This window comes from Haliotis asinina, chromosome 12 (assembly GCF_037392515.1).
Source record: "Haliotis asinina isolate JCU_RB_2024 chromosome 12, JCU_Hal_asi_v2, whole genome shotgun sequence".
NCBI classification, from domain to species: domain Eukaryota; kingdom Metazoa; phylum Mollusca; class Gastropoda; order Lepetellida; family Haliotidae; genus Haliotis; species Haliotis asinina.
In genome coordinates this window covers 12,191,053-12,208,470 of record NC_090291.1, presented here as the reverse complement: position 1 = coordinate 12,208,470, position 17,418 = coordinate 12,191,053, and the positions used below count along the sequence as shown (strand labels likewise).

Below are 17,418 nucleotides of genomic sequence, written 5' to 3'. Positions count from 1 at the left end.
TTTCACAAATGATTCTAAACGCACTAAGTGATCGACTGTACTTCTGTTTTTTCGGAAACCACATTGTATGTCTGGGATAAGGTTATTTGTTTCCAAGTACCAAACAAGTCGATTATTTATCATGCGTTCCATGGTCTTGCAAACACAGCTTGTTAGTGAAATAGGTCGATAATTGGACGGATCCGTATGATCACGTCCAGGTTTAGGTATTGGTACTACTATGGCGTCACGCCATGAGGGAGGAAAGTTACCAGATGTCCAAATCTCATCAAAAATATTTAGAAGAGTTTCTAGGCAGGATTCTGGTAAGTGCTTCAGGAGTTGATAATGTATGTTATCAGCTCCTGTAGCAGTATCATGAGCTTGATCAAGAGCAGTATGGAGCTCATGAATAGTTCATTATAATCTTCCCCATTATCTGAGTGGAAACTAATTGTTTTCTTTTCTTGTTGGTTTTGATACTGCTGGAATTTAGGTAAATAATTAGAAGAGGAAGAGTGTCTAGCGAGAGTTTCGCCCAGTTTATTTGCGATATCTGATTTATCATTATGTAACTGATCTCCATGTTTAAGATGATGGACAGTAGATTTAGTACCTTTGCCTTTAATTTTTTGGACCATGTTCCATACCTTGAACATGGGTGTCCGAGAATATATTTTGGATACATAATTTTGCCAAGATTGGCGTTTGTTCTGTTTAAAAGTACGCCGTGCTTTAGCATTTAAAAATTTAAATTTATTTAAATCATGCATAGGATGGAGACGGAAATAATGTTCTGCTTTTTCCTTGCCTTCCTAGCTTGTTTGCACTCATCGTTGAACCATGGTTTTCTTATGTGTGGAACTGCAGAGGACTTTGGTATACACTCATCAGCTATGGAATTCAGTTCATCAGAAAAGCATTTAATAGCATCGGGAACGTCAATAAAAAGTTCAGCTTTAAGTTTTTCAGCACACAGTGTTTCATATAAAGCCCAGTTAGCCTTTTGAAAATTTTGTCTTGATGATGGAGGAACATCAGATGGTGTTACAGCTTTTAATACAGTAGGAAAACGGTCACTTCCACAGAGGTCATCGTGGACTGACCATTCAAATTCATTTAGTAGTTCTGAATTTGTCAGTGACAAGTCAAGAGCAGAATAGGTCCCTGTCCCAGGGTGTAAATGTGTTGGAACCATCATTATAAATACATAAATCATTGTCAGAACAAAAGTCCTCCAACAACTTACCTTTAGCGTTTGTAGTTACACTACCCCAAAGTGGGTTGTGTCCATTTAAATCTCCCATTATAATACAGGGCTTCGGGAGTTGGTCATATAGAGCTTGAAGATCGGTTTTGGCAAACACCGAAGACCATGAAATATAAAGAGAGCATAGTGTAAACGCTACATGTAAAGAAATTCTCACAGCAACAGCCTGCATATTAGTATTAAGTGGAACAGGGCTTTGAATAACGTTTTGTTTGACTAGAATGGATGATCCGCCAGTGGCCCTATCACCTGGAGGTGAAAAACAATGATATGCATTAAAATGACGAAGGTCAAATGTATCTGTTTGTTTTAAATATGCCTCTTGGAGACATAACGCTGAAGGTGTGAAATCTTGGACTAATAGCTGTAATTCATATAAATTAGTCCTCAATCCTCTGCAGTTGCACTGTACAATATTATTGGAATAAACTATCTTTTGGGGGAATTTATTGGGGATCTACCCCGCACTCTTTTGGAGGGCGACAAACTATGTGCCCTAGAATGGACGTTTTCAGAAACGTCCATGTCTTCAAGAGACCCATATTTATTAAACAATTGAACTTTATTTTGTGACCCTTTAGGAGCTCTGCCACTTTGTTGTTTGGAAGCATCAGGCTTTGGCTTTGGTTTACTTTTCACCGTTTGTTGATTATCAGCTGTTGATTGAGACTTTGAATGTGACTGAGATGATGATGATTTGTGATCAGAAGACGACTTTGAGGTACTAGGAAGTGATTCCTCAGTCTGTGATGATATAGCAGGGTGCAAAAGCTGTGGAAAATCACAATTTACCCAAGTCAAGGTAGTTTGGCAGCCTGTGGTTGATGTTGTTTTAGAGCTAGAACCCGATGATGTTTTTGCTATTGTAGCATAACTTTCTGGAAGATCAGATCTCTTTACCAGTTTGTTTGCCTCAGAGAAAGAGATATTTTGTGTAAATTTGATTTTGTTTATCTTCATTTGTTCTTTCCAAATTGGACACTGTTTAGAAAATGAAGAATGGTCGCCTGAGCAGTTGGTGCATTTTTTAAAATCACTGTTACAATCTTCTGTTGTGTGTGTCTTCTCACCACAGAAAAATTAAAAGATTAATGATTCCACCAGATTGGCCCATGAGCCACCGCCTTCTGGCATACGACTCTAGGCAATAATAAACAGTAACGTTTTCAAATTCTGTTTCGAAATTCGCCAAGGCTAGGAAATATAAACACACAATTCTCAATTTTTTTGTTCAACACTACAGAGCACAGCACGGGGCTTGGCGTGACCAGCCGATTGATAGAATCGGACCCGTCTAGGTGAAGAAAGAGCCAAAGTGGTGTGTTGGGCAATGGAACGCAGTTAAAAGCCCCAGTGCCTTCAACCACCAGGATCCCCTCCTCCACCGACACGGGACGCAACCCACGGCAAACGGGTTTGTGGACCAAATATCCCCCCGGGTCCACTACGGGGGTGTCGGCGAGCTCTTGGCGTTACCCAGCACCCACCACGAGGAGGTAGCTCGCCACGGGTGCCCCAACGCCAAGAACGCCTAAATATATATAGACTTGGTTTCAGCTTTTATCGCTAAGTATGAATGAGACGTGTTAGAGAAACGTTTGCCTCAGGACAATGAAAATCAGGGTGACTCATCCGTGAAGATCCGGGTTAGAACTGGTCTTCTGCGGCCAATGCTTGTTTTAAGAGGCAACTAATGGGATGGGTGGTCAAGCACGCTGACTTGGTTGATGCATGTCATTGTATCTCATTTGCTCATGCTGTTGACCACTGGACTTTCTGGTCTAGACTCGATTTTATTTACCATATACCTGGACTATTGCCGAGTGCGACGTAAAACCATAACTCACAATCGACTAAAAGGGATTTCTTGACAGGTGGAACATCTCTGAAAAGTATTTGAACGAATATTCGGCAATCAGATGTGACACCAGGTGTTGCGATTATGGTCAGCATATTCTTCACCATCGTTAGTAGCGATGAAACGATACAGGTGACCTCACGAAACGTATCACGATGTTGAGGCCACGATACGATATGAAACGTATCTCCATACCAAAGGCGCGATGCGATATGTATCTCACAACTGAGGTAACGATACGATACTGCGTCGATGTTGAGGCCACGATACGATACGTAGGTCGATGTTAAGGTCAAGGTACGGTACGTATCTCGATACTGAGGTCACGGTATGATACAACCTCGATACTGAGGTCACATGTCTACTATGTACACATATAGTGCCGAATACTCGGCGGTTGGTTCCGATGTCCCCATCTTCCCCGTCTTCACTTCGAGCAATAAATATCAGCGCCCTCCGTCCAGAGCCTATCCACCATCTTTTGTCAGTCAAATAAGTAGTGTTTGACAATAAACAGTTTAAATAGCAGTGGTTCAAGTATCAAAAGGAGAAGTAACCATCATTTGCCCACTTCGCGTCGTCGCTAACCCTATATAATAGTGAATCCTGTATAATAGTGAATCCTGTATAATAGTGAATACTGTATAATAGTGAATCCTGTGTAATAGTGAATCATGTATAATAGTGAATCCTGTATAATAGTGAATCCTGTATAATAGTGAATACTGTATAATAGTGAATCCTGTATAATAGTGAATACTGTATAATAGTGAACCCTGTATAATAGTGAATCATCTATAATAGTGAATCCTGTATAATATTGAATACTGTATAATAGTGAATCCTGTATAATAGTGAATCCTGATTAATAGTGAATACTGTATAATAGTGAATCCTGTATTATAGTGAATCCTGATTAATAGTGAATACTGTATAATAGTGAATCCTGTATCGCAGTAGACCCTTAAAACATACAGTTCTGAGACACTACCAACCCTGAAAAACAGTCTGACCTGAGTCACAGTTAGTCCTGTGTTGCATTCAACCCTGCATCATAGTCAGTCCTGCATCGCCATTACCCCTGCCTCACAGTCACAACCACACTCAACAATGCACACTCAGTCAACACTGAATCACAATCATCCCTGCATCAGTCAGTCCAGCATCACAGTCAATCCTGTCTCACACTCAACCCTACATTAAAACCAACCCCGCATCACTATCAGTCCTGCTTCACAGTTAACCCTGAATCACAATCAACCCTGCATCAGAGTCAACCCTGAATCACAATCAACCCTGCACTGCAGTCAGTCCAGTGTCACAGTCAATCCTGCTTCACAGGCAACCCTGCATTAACATCAACCCCGCGTCACAATCAGTCCTGCGTCACAGTCAACCCTGAATCACAACCAACCCTGCATCATGGTCAACCCTGAATCACTGTCAGTGTTGTGTCGCAGTCAATCCTGAATTACAATGAACCCTGCATCACAGTCAATCCTGAATGACAATCCATGCTGCGTCACAGCTAACACTGAATCACTATCAACCCTACATCAACGTCAGCCCTGCACAGCGTCTAGGATCATAGTCAACCCTGCATAACAGACAGATTTGTATCTCTGTCACCCTGCACCACAGTCAACACTGCTTCATGGTTCAGACTTTATTTAAAATGTGTGTTTGTTAATATCTCCTCGAGTCGTGCTTCTGTTTATACGGAACTATCATTCCCTAGGTATTCTCTTCAAAGTCCCTTAGTCCCATCTCTGTTCTGCAGAAAGTCACTGGTGTATCTACCCTCCCTACGATGGTTCCTGTGTATGAGATCCCAAAGATTTACTTTGCATTTTGTTAAAATCTACAGAAGATAATTTGCAGCATGATATTAGAACCAATCACCAAAGGTTTGACTTCAGTTTGAAACCTTCTTATCTGTATTCCAGTAAGGGAAACGCAACGCTTCACCTTGACATCATACAATGCAGTTTAGTACTTATATATGCACCAGCTAGCCTGTTGACTAGTATGTAAGATCAGGCAGTTTCACTGGATAGCTTTTACTGCTAACTGGGCAGCCGAGTTGTTGGGAGTAACCCTAACCCGGCTATTACTAATTAGGAGATAAACGTCATGTGTTGGCCAATTTCCGGGTGTTATTGAGTATTTGAAGCCCGGGAATACATTTGGAACTGACGGCGTCAGCCGGAGGTTTCAAATGAAATATTCCCAGGCTTCAAATACTCAATAACACCCGGAAACTGGGAAACACATTATGTTTATCGACACTGTAAATCAAAAAAGTAAACCAAAGGGTTTTACTGTCTGCACTCCTGTACATCGAGTACGGGTACAGCGGTGAAGTGTCATCAGCTGTATGTTTCATCTGTTTCCCATGGTAGCATCTGGAGCTGCTGTTTGCGATGTTTCTACGTGTCAATACGCAGCGAACAGTCTTACAATTTCCGGGAATCAAATCCCATTTGATCATGTTTTTTAATCAATGAGTTTACAGAACACAGTGACTCTTGGTTTACATGTAATATAACTTCATTAAGTCATCAACATCTGCCCGTTGCTGAGACATCATATACGTATACATTAAAACCTCTCTAAACAGAAACGGCAGAGCCCGTCTATATTCATTAACTGCAAGACACAAAATTGATTTCTGCTTGTAAACTATGAGCTCTTGGTTAGGTGTAAGACTTTACATCATTAGGTTTGAATGGTAGTCTTCCGCTGGGCATTCTGATATTAGGAATCCCAGATCGTCGACCGTGGACCGCCCCTGCATAACGCGCAATCAATTTCGGGGCGATGGGGTAACCTATTGTTTGAGGTGGTCGTTCATCACGCCGAAGACCCGGATTCGATTTTCTCACATGGGTACAATGTGTGAAGCCAATTTATGGTGTCTCAATACATTGCTAGGTTATTGCTAAAATTGCTAATACAAACAATTTAAAATTTACCGCAAACGTAGCAATGCAACAACGTGATATTTTTACGATGTATCCCATTGTAGTATCTGGTGAAACATACAACATACATTATTCAAAGATTCACAACAAGATGAATGGTCGAAATTGAGATGATAGATTTTGTGAGGGTCGCAAGGCTGAGAAAAGTCCAGCTTGTCAGAACTTCCCTGTGGGTTTGTATTCCTTAAAGCACAGTCTAATCGGACCCACCTTTATCACAGCTGGTCCAATGTCAGTGAACCCTACATCATTATTCACCCGCAACACATTCTACATACATCACAGCTCGTTCCATTGCAGTGAACCTTGCATCAGTATTCACTCGCGTTACATTCAACCTGCATCACAACTTGTCCCATAGTAGTGAACCTTGCATCAGTATTCACTCGCGTTACATTCAACCTGCATCACAACTTGTCCCATAGTAGTGAACCTTGCATCAATATTCATTCACAAAGCATTCAGCCTGCACTACCATATCGGTGTCAATTCGCTCTATATTCAACATTGCTGGAATATTGGTGATTGTGTTGCTAACAATAAACCGACCAACCTCCATATTCAACCTGGCATCAACGTGAATTGATCAATGAATCCGGCGTCATAGTTAACTTTGCATAACAGTCAAAACCGCCGCACCACAGTTATAACCCCGAATCGCAGCTTATAAACCCCTCATTATAGCGAACCCTGCGTAAAATGGATCACACATGATGTTAATCCTGCAAAAAGTTAACGCTCTCTATAGGTTATTCTTCATCAACGTTAATGATGTGATAGGTTATTCTTCATCAACGTTAATGATGTGATAGGTTATTCTTCATCAACGTTAATGATGTGATAGGTTATTCTTCATCAACGTTAATGATGTGATAGGTTATTCTTCATCAACGTTAATGATGTGATAGGTTATTCTTCATCAACGTTAATGATGTGATAGGTTATTCTGATTAAACACGCGACCCAGAATCATGATAACCCAAATTTCCATTGTCGTGGTAATCACCGTTCCCACACAATCACCTCACAATCACCACACAATCACCTCATGATCACCGGACCACATCACAATCACTCCAGCCCAATACAATCACCATACAGTCACAACATAATCACTCAAACAAAAATACAACACAATCACCCGATCACAACACAGTCATACAACCACAGCACAAAACGCACCACAATCACCATACAGTCGTAAGTCTGAAAACGTTGCTTCCTACAACCAGAAGGAGTTGTGGTCATGATAAGGTATACGTACTAAACAGTAGGATAGCCACTCCAGAACCACTTGTCTCCAATCACTGCCCCACCCTCCTAAACTGGATCTGCTTCTGGATAATCACAATAACGGTCACACAAATGTTTTTTTATGAATGCGGCTCCTTGGGTCGTTGCTCATTCATCCCTGCATTTTATAAACCGGTTTTTGTGAGCACTCCGTTCGACCCCAGTCCGACCAGCGGCTCAAGAAGCAAAAAGCTGTCATCCATGAAATTGCACGTTTCATTTTTACCTATCAGCGTGTATATTCTTCAAAACAAGAAAGGGAACTTAATTTTAAATTTAGGATTGATTAAATTGGGAGATATGTCAGACTCAATCAATGCTGATATGATGATAATGACGGTTTTCAGAGAGCATCACTATTTGCTCTTTCTCGTGACCACAGTTATTTTTACAGAAAGCGCTCTTGAAAGGTGACTGGTGTATGAAGTGAAATTTGCATGTGGACGATTTCCTTTTTAAAACAAAAAGGCAACATTCAAACACTAACAACTAGGTGATGCATCATGATTGTCAAAGTTAATGATTTATCGACATTAAAAATTGTCAAAATCAAGAATAACAACCCATGCACGTGTATGGGAAACTGCACTGTGCATGTGAATCCCATGTGTTGTGTTTAGTCATGGTGATAAAGAGAAATGGCCGTATGTGTATACGATGTTTGGCTTTGAAAACGTTTGTTATCGCTTATACGTCCTAGCCAAAGAGGAAAGTTCATGTTCCCCTAGTATTTTGAAGAGCATAGAATGCCGATCAGATAATTGGCCCAGTGATCAGCTCCAGCAGCTAATAAGTCCGATTAAACATCTGAGACATTAGTTTGCATAACTATTCCATTACACCAAATATACACGAAATCAAAGGGACATTGCTCTATATTCTGTTTGTTTAAACGTCACGGGCATTCTGGGCAGCTCCAGGCTAGTGTTCCAACGAGGCTGACGTGTCGGGATCGATCCCACCTGTGACCGGGTGTTAAAACCTTGGAGTTAACTTTTCACTCTTTTAGTCTTTTACTTTTCCCGTGTTGTCACAACCCCTAGTGTACAGTGCACACCCAGAATCCTCTGGTGTATGACCTGATGAAGAGCTGTATACTCCTAAGGGAGTTGAAATTGATAATACGATGTGCAGTTGAGTTTGACATCCAATGATTGAGGAATAAAACACCAACGCCTTGAACACCAGCAAGAACTAGTAAATATGTGCGGTATTTAAATATCCTGTAATAGAACTTTTACAGTACTTACGTCCCGAAAAGTATCAAGTCGGGACCATACAATGCAGGGATCTGGGATCGGAGTAGGTAGACGAGTACTCAACTTTGTCACTAAAGCAGGCTGCATTTACAGGACACTTACGGCTGCCATAAGTAGTTTGTCGAATGTTCCAGACATACATCATAGGTGGTGCTGTCACTTTGCAGATTGTAAGGAAATGGAATACTGCAAATATTTTACATTTGGCCTACCTGCCAAGAAAGAAGATCACCTTTAAGTCACTACACAAACACGTGTTCCCAAAGACGAAAAAGATAAAGTAACGTACCTAGGGGAAATAAGGCCCGATGCTGAATGTCGTGAAACGTAGAAAAGCGATCAGATCATCAAATGCGTCAGTGACCAGTGCAGCTTGTCAACTCGAGATGAAGTTACCTAGTGACAGGGGCTTCAGTTGTAAGGAGATAAGGGCGTCACGCTTGGTCCACTGGCCACGATCATTAGGTACTATTAGGCGGCTGTTGGATGTCTTTCAAATAGCAGAATACAAAGAATTCGAGATTACGGGATGAAATCTCCAAGGACCAGAGGTATTCAATGTAGGACTGTAAAAGGGATGGGGTTGCTTGACTATGTAACTATCCGCGATACGTATCTGTGTCCCTTTCGAAAAAAAAGATGATTGCTTTTGAAGAGGAGAACAGTTTACTTAGGTTTAAAAAGCGACTTTGTGTCTGTTTTGCCTACGGTGGTGGTGTTTGTGATGATGATGATGATGATGATGATGATGATGATGATGATTCCCCAATCAACCGTGCAGAATTTCTGCAGCCGCCCAGTCTAAGTAAAATTTGTTTCCTCTAAAGGAAATGAGTCTAAATCAAAGAAATGATTTTGTTACTCCTATCAAACTGTAGTCGGTCGGAGCGAGTGGGTGTGTTCTGTATTCACGATATGACAGGCTGATGATGGTCTTCAAATATATTCCAAGAAAATCCAACGTTCTTCAGTGGAAGTCGACGGTAATACTTACAATGGATGAATTTCGTTTCGGCCAGTTTTCAGGACCATTTCACTACTATTATTCTCGATGACATCTGAGATTTCTTCAAACGTTCTGAGAATCGAGTTAACGAATTTACCACGAGACTGTCAAGAGCCAGCTTCATCGGCAAGGACTACAAGGTATAACATGATATTTACAGCAGTTTATATACGTGTCTGGATTTTCCCAATGCACGAGAAACAAATCCTTTTACCATGAAGTTGAAGGCCTTTTATTCACAGTATATTTAATAATCATTTTATTATATTCAGATGTCGTGCTCCCATTATTTGAGGCTATATTACAGGCGGATTTTCAGGTGATAATTGTCACATGAAAACACGTTGTATTGGTGTTTTTTGCTTATAAACATGCGTAAAAAGCGTTGAAATGTATAAAATTTTGCATTGCTGCGTCAATAAGATTGTCATTTTGTTTTCTTTAAAACTGCATTCAATTGGTAAGAGTGAGTGAGTTTATTTTTATGTCGCACTCCTCAACAATATTACAGCGGTGTAAGTAATAGAGTGTGGACCAGACAATCCAGTCATCAACAGCAAGAGTATCCATCTACGCAATTGGGATGCGATTTGTCAACCAAGTCAAGAAACCGAACCCGATCCCGTTAGTATGGCTTTCTGGAGATCAGTTCATAAACTGTAGTTGGGGGTCGTGTGGGTAAAGCCAGTTATCTGCCACTAGTTGCGTCAGTGCCACATAAGCATTCTTGAGTTGGGGTAAGTGTGTAAGACCTGAATCACTGTGGACTTTCCTTCAACTGCGGTATAATGGAACACTGTTGGAACCATCGTTAACCTCAAACTCACTCACTTACAGCTGTACATGTACATGAAGTGACGATTCAGAATTATAGCCATCGTAGATCTGGTTTAGATCATCGAGTCCAAATTTAACATCAGTCGTGCTTTCTTTCTCATATATGGTGCCATAAAATGTTATTGGATATCGTGTTCCCTGACACGTTTTGTTCAGTTTTTATTACTGAAAAACACCTATCATTTCTGATATATCAAAGACAGGAATGTTGTCATTTTTACACATATTTTGAAGATTTGCATTGGTTAGGCTGCATAACAAAAAATAAGCGCTTCTGGGGCATATTATTTTCAAAAGTGACGAGGGAGGAGACATTTACATTTTTCTCTGTCAGACATACAGGTTGGGAAGTTATGCACGTGTTAATGAGCTGTAAATCCAGTCACACTCGTTATTAAAAGGCATTCGTTTTGATAGTGGACATATGGATGATGACGCGGGCAAGTCAAAATTATTATTTCTTAAATGGCAATAAAAAAATTGTTGCGCGCACAAATAAAAGTGGCTCGCCGATGCCCGAGAAACATTTCCCTATTATTATGTTTATTATAAAATCTACCACTGAGAAAATGAACACAGCGCAAACTACAAATTTCAAGCAGTCTTGGTGGCGGATGGTGGTGTTGGTGTGTGTGTTGGTGTTGGTGTTTGTGTGGAGTGGGGGAACGGGGTTTGTCTGTATTCTGTTCTGGGGAGGTAGGAAGGTCAACAATCTTGTTCACAGACACCACGTAAAGCGGCCATTTTGTACGTTGTAATGTTAAATTAATTTTTATTTAGGGGGGATGTTAGTCACATCGTACATATGCTTCTCTATAAAATCATCATCATCATCATCATCATCATCATCATCATCATAGTCGCAAATTATACGATTCCTATGGGAGAAAGTTCTTGTCTTCTTCTCTTCAGGATTGTTGATGTTGTTCCGAAGGATTGTGTGATTCGGATAGGGATGGGTGAGGTCGAAAAATATCATTCAACGATTTAAAATCACGTTTCAGACTCAGATCAGATTTAGATAGTCAACTATAACATGTCCTCTTAATCAGTTTGTCTATTCATAAGATGATCAGGGTATTTGACGTATTTTGCGAATTTTTTTCTGAATTATAAATAATAATTCCCGGATATATCCAAAATAGCAATGTCACCGTTATTTATATTGTTATCTACTTTGGACATCATTAGATCATTAAAACTGTCTGAAATCCCATGCCAGTAAAATGTTCTTAAATATTGATTACATATGATATAAATGTGATCACTGCTAGTAGGTCTAACATATCATCGTGTTCATCAATGGATAACGTGATTTAGCATTTCATCAATCAAACAACTCGGCATTCAATCTCACTATTGACAGACATGTAAAATTATCTGAAACTGTACTTAGTGTCACCTTGTATATAAGATGTGTTAAATTAAACCATTCTGTAAACTGTTCTGATCGATTCTAGTTTTTACAGTAATTGTTCTTGATATGACGTTTGCCTTCACGTGAAAATGTTTTAATCCATCGTCCTGCGTCAGCTGGAACGTAATGTTTGGAGGTTTTGAAATTATGTAACGCCATCCGATTATCATGATTCAATAAATTCAGGTACGTTTCGTATTTCAATTTTATGAATTTTTAAAATATTATAAATAGCACCTCTCGAGGATTTTCTACGTTTAATATCCAAGTCTGTAGATTAATTTCTTCAATCTGTCTAAAACAAGTACTTAATGATAAGCCTTTGTAGCCCAACTTGTTCCAATTTTGTCGAAAGTGTCCTCAATACAGGCAATCCATTTATAGCCAGATGGGTTACAGACTGTGTCATTTAAGTAAGTTGCAAATGAGGGCAGGAATTTCGAAGCCCTGTCTGATAATCACATACAATCTACCTTTGCTTAAAACAAACTTCATAGCGTTTGTGACAGTGCATGAAATAGCGTCTGCCCGGCCACCCGCTGCTTGCTGGATACATGTCGGGCTTTTACAGCCAGCTCGTTGGGCCAATGCATTTCCCAAGGTTATATACTTGATCATGTCACTGACGACGGGAAATATTTAAAAACCGATTTACAACTATGGTAGCTAGAGACATCTGTACAGTTCATGATCAATCAAACCATAATCTCCACATATCAACCTTCAGGTAGTTCAGCTTGACCTGACGTGACCGAGAGGTCAAACGGCACAAACGGCAGGTCGAGTTAACTTCATTAAACAGGGGAGCTCGCTGCCCAAAGGCCCGAATAGGAAACATTAAACCACCTGGAACTAATTGTTTCAAGAAAGTTAGCACATTTTTGATGATTGTCAACACTGAGATGTCAAACGCAGACCTTGTCTCAGCTGTTCGGACATGTTCACAATCAAGTGATAAAGGCGCACCCCTTCACAATAATAGACCCAACCAGTTGTGACACGGTGACGCAATGCATTAGCATTCACTTGATCAGGTCAGCATGAACAACCGGTACCCATTTATCTAACATTAAATGTGATTGGTGTAGAGAATGTTTTCAGCCAATGAACAATGTTGTTCTTTTCTTATTTAGATGGCAGTGACAGAATGAATCAACACAGACCACCAAGTTAGGTGTTTTTGTCCTATTGCACATGTTTAAGTTTACATCACAACAGTGTATTCATTAATTACATTATTTTAATAGTAATAACGCCTTATCTCTGCTTCCTGTTTTAAATACATGGCTCGTTACGTGTTAACAGGGTCAGCAAGATGTTTCAGTTATCATCCACGTTGACTTCCTCTTTTACTTAGGAGGTTCATACATTGTTTGGTGGACTTCTCAGTCATATTCGTTTTCAGTAAAATCTATATAATCCTTGGCAAAGTAATTCCTAGGTATATATATATATATATATATATATATATATATGAGGGCACACTCTAAAATGTCATTTCCAATTTTGAAACCATTTTTGAAACCGTCTTTTTGGAACCACTAAATATACTTAAGTAAGAATACTTGTTTAGATACATTTATTTCTAGTCTTCCTCAGGCTCTTCATCTTTGCATTTTAACACGTTTTGTAAATCATTTGAGCGATGCTTGTAAACAAAAGGTTTTATCATACATACACTTTGACGTATCTTTTATTTATCGTATATTTAAGGGAATATATTTATGTTGTACATGTCATATGTTCCATGAGGATACAAAGTGGAGATAAGAAACCCCTTGTCTAAACCTGCGATATCCACATAATTGTCTACACAGGTACATGTACTATTGATTCCGTAAGCAGGTTGAAACGCATTACTATAGTAACAACTATGAAAGGAATTCTAAAAGAAAGTATCTCACATAATCACCTTGATGTAGCAACCTATTTGATACCACTAATATCACAGAGACTTCTCACTCAAGGGTGTGAAAGACAGAAGGGTCACCTCATGCCCTGTGGACTTTAGCTTATACTATCCACAGTGATCTCTGTGATTTTACGTAGCTTCCATAAATATCCGTCGGTCATGTTTGTTTTCTTATTCATTCTCACACAAAACAAACAAACAAACAAACAAACAAATCTTGGTATTTGCTAGTATGGTGTCTGTTGGTATTTATTTCCACTTGCAAAACGTTTGCATACAAGGGACGTCAGAAAGGACATTGTAGTCTTCGCGTGGATACAAAAATAAGCGCCAAATGTCCCCAAACTTTCACAATGCGACAAGCTGCGATTTGTACCACACTCTGATTCTACACGTTACATTTTACAGAGCCAACTGAGTCGTTATGGGAATCTTTGTAAACAGTGTGTTAAATCGCAATTCTATCCGAAACACCCAGGAAACGACAGCAGTATCTGGTACTGACTCTTAGGAACATGGCACGGTATATTTATCGTCGTTTATTGGAAGAGCTTTGATCTAGTAAAAAGAAACAGTTTATGAATGAGAAATAGCAACTACACAATAATAACCTATTCAATAGTCTAGCAAAATAGCAGTTGTCTGTAAATAATGGAGCCAGGACCAGACAATACAATGATCATGAGCACGAGAATCATCATTTATAGTTGATTTGTATATAAGGCCATTCGACCTACAGTACAAAATAGTACACAGTACAGATGCGTTACCCGATATGTATACAATATGGGTCAAAGAGGCACATGTCACTAACAGTATTTCGGAGAAAACACTTAGTACAGATATAGCACAAGGTTACTACACATGTTACATATCTGTAAGTTTATATAGGATGGTACAAGATACAGCTGAGCTATCAGATGTGTACATACCACAAATCGACCATGATGTTAACACTATGTCACAGCATAAACGTATTTTAAATGTTTTACAGAGTTGTTAATATATTACATATCCGAGAAGTATATATAAGCTTCAGGCAAAGACATATTTCCCACTCGGTTGGCTATAGAATTATACATCAGAAACATTTTTAATGACAGTGTCCAAACCTTTTCTGGTTTGACTGCATGCCGAGTATTTTGCACCCTGGTCTAAATATTACATACACACCAATATGTGAAATATTATTTAGTAAGGTTGGATTTCCAAGTGGGTATGCAACAAGGGTAGAAAAAGACTGTGCTAACACTACTATGCTGAATAAACATATTTCAAATATTTCACAAGGTTGTTTATTATATTGGTATCTGAAGATGTACAGAGACTTTGAATCGACATATAATGCCCACTTGATGTCTTTGGAATTAGGCGTTGGCGAAGGCTATCATAGAACTTGCAGTTGTATATAACATGTACTTCGTCTTCAATAGCCTTACAATGCTTACATAGTACAACATTATCATTAACACTAGCCAAACCTTTTCTCACTAACTGAATACCAAGTATATTGCATCCTGATCTAAACATTGTAAAGGTTCGTTTATTTTCTTTACTAATGTTAGACAAAAGATATTTTTCACAATTCAACAAAGATTTATGAGAGTAATAGAAACACAGTGATTTGTGGTCATGAAGGGATGAGTGCCACTCTTGGTAGAGGCAATCATTAAGTCTTTCAACAAATTTACAAATAAATATTTTTGAATCACCAACAGATTGTGTGTTCCGTACAATTCCAAACCCATATCTGAACAATAAATGCTTAACATAACTTACCCATGTTGGTCGTTTTCTAGATTCAATTGACAGTAAAAACTGATAACACTGATAAGGGTATCTATCAGGATGCATGTATGATAATCTTAGCCAATATTTAATACATTTTATAAAGTAAACATGTGACAAAGGGAGTTGACCGCTTTCCCCATAAGCAACAGCATTTGGAGATCTATAACCAATTTGTAGCATAAATTTGCAGAACTTCCGACGTACAATTTCAATATTCTCTCTCTTTCGAAAGCCCCAGATCTCAGAGCCATATGTAAGTATTGGTACAATTTTCTTACTGAAAATATATAATGCATCAGAAAAACACATATCATACCGTCGTATTACTGACTTAACTGGCCAGAGTGCTTTACTAGCTTGCTCAGAAAGATTTTTACATGCTCTAGTCCAGATTAATTTGGGTGTTACCATAAGTCCAATGTACTTATAAGCACTTACAGTTTCCACGGGTGAACCATTATAAAGCCATTTTTCATTTTTAGACAGTGGACCACCCATGTTGAAGACAATTATTTTACTTTTATCAATATTTATATCCATGCCCCATTTGTAAGAATACATGTGCAGACGTCAAGACGACGTTGGAGTTTAACGACAGAGTCAGCAACCAAAATCAGCTCATCTGCAAACAACAATGCAATGATGGTTAGCATTATTTCAGATATAAAAATGCCATCCTGAAATTTAGTTTCTAGTAACACTTTGAGCTCATTTATGAACTGCACAGGACTGAGGACACAGCCTTGACGCACTCCACAGGAGCTGTCAAAATATTCAGTTAACTTTCTACCAAAGTCATATGATACAGTGGCTCTAACATTACTGTACATATTTCGTATCGAGGTAAATCAGTTACCATGAATTCCAGTTTGTGAAAGAACATATAATAATTTATACCTGTTACCCATATCAAAAGCCTTACAAAAGTCCATAAAAGCAACGTATAGTTTACCACCTTTGCGAGTTATGTATGTCTGTACAAGGGTCTGTAGAATAAAGATACTATCAACAGTGGAGGGATCCTTTTTGAAGCCTCCTTGGTATTCACCAACTAGTTCACAAAATTCCAAATAATATTCCAATCTTTTATTTAAAACTGTAGAGAAGAGTTTGCTTATCACATTTAGTAAAGAGATTCCTCTAAAATTGTTTGAATTACTCTTACTACCTTTCTTATATAGTGGCATAATAATACCAGTAGACCAAGATGTTGGATAATATCCAGTATGTAATATCTTATTAAAGAGGATAACTAAATATGGCACGAGGACATCGTCGGCAGCTTTGAAAAATTCTGCTGGGATACCATCATCACCCGAGACTTATTGCATTTCAAGTTTTTTATGGCATTAATAACATCCTGTTCGTTAAAGTCTACTGAGAGAATATCATCTTCAACACAACATTCTGCGCATGCAGTACAGTCATGATTGTTCAGATAAGTTTTTATGTCCTCTACAAAACCACCATCATTCGGTTGTGTAGGATTTAGTAAATTTCTAAAATAATCAAACCATACTGAAGGGCAAATAGCTGACTCGGGTGAATGACTTGCAACACACTTTTTCACAAGACACCAAAACATTGTACAATCATTTGAACTCGCTGCGTCATGTACGAGAATCAGTCTACACAATTGGGAGATGTTGATATGCATCACCCGAGTCAGCGAGCCTGAACGTCCGATCACTTTATTCGCCTCTTACGGTAAGCATGGCAAGAACGAGGCCGTAGAACCTGACATCAATTCTACGTTAAGATAAATGTGGTGAAGCACTGAAAAAATAACTTTCAAATACGCGTCTCATTTGC

General features: G+C 39.0%; 1 protein-coding gene across 1 annotated transcript in view; it reads left to right on the top strand.

The window, feature by feature from the left end:
- LOC137258832 (glycosylphosphatidylinositol anchor attachment 1 protein-like) overlaps positions 1 to 17,418 on the top strand; it is a 155,634-nt gene that overhangs the window by 39,495 nt on the left and 98,721 nt on the right. The gene's annotated exons all lie outside the window — the stretch shown is intronic.